This window comes from Pinus tabuliformis, chromosome 8 (genome assembly GCF_031772625.1).
Source record: "Pinus tabuliformis cultivar Carrire ecotype Pingquan chromosome 8, CPIR1, whole genome shotgun sequence".
In the NCBI taxonomy this organism is placed as follows: domain Eukaryota; kingdom Viridiplantae; phylum Streptophyta; class Pinopsida; order Pinales; family Pinaceae; genus Pinus; species Pinus tabuliformis.
Window position 1 is genome coordinate 90,240,251 of NC_142294.1, and position 5,480 is coordinate 90,245,730.

The window sequence follows — 5,480 nt, forward strand, 5'->3', positions numbered from 1 at the left end:
TCACATATCCATAAAACTTGCGGTCTTCATATTAAAAAAACACAGGCAATGAGTTTTTCCAAAATTATAGAGCAGTAGTCTGAGCTTAATACATGAGGAAATTTGAACCCCTTCTGAGTTCTTTACACAAGTATTTATAAGAAAATTATGTAATTGTTTGTGGAGAAAAATAAGCTACAGCCAAAAACACGTAGAAGAGAGGCACACATAATTTTCTTCCTCAGTTGCTGGAGACATAAATCCAAGATGATGGCTATTGGATTCGGTTGCACAGATGGCTGTTGGAGTTTGTGGGTTCAGGAAGTTGTTTCGGATAACGCTTCCCATCACTGTGAAATGTGTTGATTATCCACGAAACAGAGTCCTGTTGCCTTTGGTCTCTACATTTGACTTCTCCATTGACCGAAGTCTTGTACCATCTTCCTTGTCGACCTGGGCTAGGTGAATAGGACACGATCCATGTCATGATGATTTCCAAGCTTCCCATGTAGTTAGTTTCTCCTTCTGACACTTGGAACCTGTTAAATCATGGAAATAGCTGCAGAACAGTCGATTAGCGACAGAATAGGTTGCGTTCCGTAGCTAAAATACAAAAATTTATTCAAATAGCAGAACATAAAAGCGTAACATGTAAACCACTAAATGTCCTCCTTAAGGCAATATATATTGGTTACTGATGATAGGAATGCATTTGTTCATCGAAAAGTAAAGAAAAGGGGTGAGAAGAGTTGCTAAGGAAAGGGCAGTTTTGAGGCTCAACATTATGTCTCCTTGGAGGAGTTGGATATGCATCTCATGCTATGTTCTCATCAGTTGTAGATGTTTATGTTTTGATCATTCAAGGGTTATATGTTGCCTATATGAGTTGACATGCAATTGGCTTGTATCATGCAATTTGGGTTGATGATTTTATGCATGTGTTAGTGCCATGGATATGAATATGATGATGGTACATGAAACTTATATTTTTGAGTATGGCTATTGATGTGATGTTGCTGCTATCTTTGCCTCATTGCTGCGATTAGTTTTTCTTATATTGTATGGGTTCATGCTCCATGTGATGGTTATTATTGATTCCATGTATAGCTATAGAAAGTTGATATATTGGGTTGATTGATGTGATATGTTTCTGATTTATGAGGATGCTGATATATGCTTTTGTTTGGTCCACTATGTACTGTTATGGACTGTCGGCTACTGTTGCTGGAATATTGATTCATGGTTGATGATTTGGAGAGGTTTATACATGTCTCTTATGTGATTTATATTGATGTTATCTTGCTTCGTAGAGAGGATAGGTGGTTGATCATATGCTCTATGTACTTGCATCATGACATTGTATTAGACATGCATTGATGAGAGAGATGTTATGAGATCCATGTTTGGCATATGTTGCATATTGAGTGATGAGAGTTAGTCAATATTGTATGGGTTGTTAGTAGTGTTGTTGCAGCAATGTAGTTCATGTATTTTCTTGTACACTCTCATACTTATCATGGAGGAACATTCTTGAGTCACGTATGCATTGAGAGAGAGTCATGTGAGTCATAGTTCAACCATATATGAGCTTATTAATGTAATTGTACAAACATGCATTATCATTTTGGAAGCCACGTAATACACCTATGGAGCCCTGTACCTTTTTTCATATCATTGAGTCATAACTATTGGTCCATGTCGAGTAGCCTCTTGCATATGGCAAGGAGGAATTGGCAGCTATATATATATATATATATATATATATATATATATATATATATATATATATATATATATATATATATATATATATATATTCAGCCATGAAGATGCTTGTATTAAGCGGAGTATGGTTGTTCATACTGTTGTGACCTGTCATTATGTTTGCTATTACCATGACAACTTTAGAGAGATGCTACTTCCAGAAATTCATTGTTGCTAATGATATATGAGATTTTTCTATTGATGCATAGTTCAGTGTGGAGAGGATGTATTTGTTGTTGTTGCTTTAGAGTTGGTTGGATATATGTTGTTGTTGCTATGGAATTGATAAAATTTGTTGCTCCTAGTTGGTCATATTATGATGCTACTACTATGTATTGGTGGTTTGATCTACTACTATTATTTTGACATGGATTATGTTGTAGTTGCTTTAGTGGAGAGATCATGTGTTTAAGTTATTGTTGTTGCTTCTCATTATCATGCTGCCATGGGAGATATATGTTGCCGCATTTTTGTGTTGTTGTTTTGGCATAGCTTGTGTCCGGGGGGAGTTTAGTGCACATATTTTTAGGGGGAGTGTTGTTGTATTTCAGTCTTTCATTCCATTGTTCATCACCTGCATATGATTTTGAGTGGAGTTTGTGTTTTTGTTGATGGAGCCCCTTGCATGTAGAGGAGTATATAACATTCATCCTTGACATGTTTAGCACTTTGACATTGTTGTTAAAGGGGGAGAATGTGAGGATATTTGATCAGATGATTTCTTCAGGAGGAGTTGACATCAATGCCAAAGGGGGAGATTGTTAGAATTGATATGTGTTGCAGTGCTGCAAATTTGTTGGTTGGGGTGGTTTGTGTATGGTTGAGGTGTAGATGATCCTTGGAATGTCTACTAGCCTCGACTAGCTTGGAGATACGATGTATGGTCCTTGGCATGTCTACTAGCTTGGACTAGCTTGGATATGATGATGATCTCCTTGATCATGTTGTTGAATATAGATGTTAGTGGCTGCTATAGGGGTTAGAGTTGAGGAGCCTTTTTGATTAGGTATCCATGGTTTCCATGTCCTAGATTAGGTCTCTCATGTTGATAAAGTTATATTTCGGGCTTCGAGAGGATCTACATGTGTCAATGGATGCTTGAGATGGTTGTATAAGTGTTGGAGGATGTTTGACATGTTCAAGAGTTGCATATTGTTGGCAGAGATATTGTGGAGAAGTTTGATGGCTCAGATGTTTAGTTTGGTTGTTGGTTGGCATCTTGGTCAACCTATTTGACTTGTAATGGTGTTGGTGATATTGTAGTGACATGATGAAGTGTTGAGGAGGTTCCAAAGACTTATAGAGGTCATACAGAGGCTTTTCAAGATATCGAAGAAGTTTTAGCAGTTTCTGAGCACAGTTGATTGAAGTTTGACCATCCTTAGCCCTAATCGTATGCATGCTAAGTCATGGGAGATGGAAAGATTGACTCACATGGAGCCAAGCCTATGGGAGCGACTGAGGACTTCTAGTAGAATGGAGATTGTTTTGTGGGAGCGACTGAGGTTTTTGAGAAGATTTTATCCACATTCATCGAATTTCTCAACTAATTTTAGTGTTGTGGCGATGTTATTGATCAAAATCTTTTGGTATATGGTCAAAAACTTTTTTGGGCCCTCTAGAAGTTGATCAAGGGTTAAGATATCAAAGGGCTAGTGGATTTAGTTATTTATTTGGTCAAAAATCCTATCTCAACTAAATCTGAAGCATGTGAATAGAATTGTTGAGTGATCCATAACCTGTAGCATTTACTATGTGACACAACTCAAAATAATGATAAATAGAGCAAGGCATTGAGTTTATTTGGTTGGTTGTGGTGAGAGTGTGAGAGAAAGATATTGTGGGGGTATTGTGAGTGAGTAGAATTTGTTGAAGCCACTCACATTGTATTACAAAGAGTGTGTGTATGTAGAATTTAGATTTTATGTATTGTAGAGTGGAGAAATATTGATATTTTGTGTTGTGTTGGAGGGAAGCATTTTGGTGCGGGTAGAAAGGAAGAAAAATCCGCCTCCGGGGAAAAAAAAAATTATTCATATTTTATGTGCAGAATGATATAGCTGTTGGGTTTCTCATGTTGAGTGAATTGATAAACCAATGTGAGATAGTCTAAAATGTGGTTCACATGGAGGAAGTGAAGGCGTGGAGGCTTCAAAATAGATAATGATTTGGCATATTCAATAGTAGGAATAGTTTTCTCCATACAATAAGTGTTGGACAGTCCAATGGTAGTTGGGTGAGGATCGTTGGTCATGGGTGCTTCTAGCAGCTGGTAGTTCATAGATCCACAAGACAAACATAATTCTAAATTGATAGATGCCGACATACTGTAGAGGAAGTCAAGTCTTCTTTCTTATGGCTATAATCTAATCCATGTACAACTTGTTTAACATATTAATAAAAGAATTGAGCAGGGCAACAACAGTAGGGTAGTTTTCTCCAGAAAGGGTTTCCACCATAAATAATTGTGTTCTTATGTGTGGATTCTTGTGTTGATGTTTCTCATGGCTATTTCTCATGGATTTTATGTTTGAATTTATTGTTTCTCACATGTTTTTGATGAAATAATTTTGTGGATATGCATGGATATTTGTGATTGTGAAATATATTTAAAATTGGTAAAACAACTATCACTATTGATTCACCCCACCCCCTCCCCCATGTCAGAATCAAGGGAAGATAGCCTTTGGTTCTCAGTTAGGAGATGATCAATATGTAGTCTTACAATAGCTAAATCCTTTGAAAATTATTTGATTTCCTCCATCAAGAAATCTATGTTTACTTTTGTAACTTCTCTAAAGGAAAGATTTGTTGTTGTGATTGTCTTCAAATTATTCTTTCCATTGGGTACAATTACCCTTTCAGTGCAAATGGAAACTGGGTGAACCAATTCAATAGAAAAATACTTTTGGCTTTCCTGCACTATTTTGTTCTTTAATTGATCAAAGATAAGGTTTGAAATATCCATGATCGTATCATCATCAGAAGGATATATTCCCATCTCATTGAATGGGATATTGCCACCAATAAGAGTTGGCGAAGGTTTAATATTGGCTTGTTCTGCAATGGTCACAATATCGTCCTCTTAGTTATCCTCCTTCCATTCAAACTCCACATCTTGGGCCTATATTTTCTCCTCTATTTCTCTTACAAATGACTCATCCTACTTTTTCCTGCTTTCTTCATCCACCAACTATTCATGTTATTCTTCCTCAAACTATTTTTTCTCGCTTCATCTTCTTCCTTCTTTCTCGATTCCTCTTGTTCCTTCATGTCTTCCTTTTCTTTCCTTTATTGTTCTTCATTTTTTATATTTTCCTCTTCTTTATTTAATTTCTCCTCTTTTCTACTGCAATAGACGCTATTAGAATAACAATATCTTCTTTGAACTTTCGGGTCTACTCCGCTACAAGATTATGCACAACGTTTCTCTTTTACTTATCAATGGTGGATGGAGTAGGTAGTTCTTGTTGATTCCCTTTATCAACAACATCCTTCTCATGAAATGCACTAGCAGGGCCTACCTCAATGCCTAGTGCATGTGATCGAGAGGCATTATACCAATTCCTTATATTCTCCTCCTCTAGTCGATAGTAAGACACATAAGCCCAAGAATAATTCAAGTTGGCACAGTGTCTTTTACATATTCCTCTCGGATCATATATGTGAAAGATGAAATCACCAAAATTAGGCTAGTAAGTTCTTCAACTTCTTCTTCTGCATCCTTTAAGTTGTTG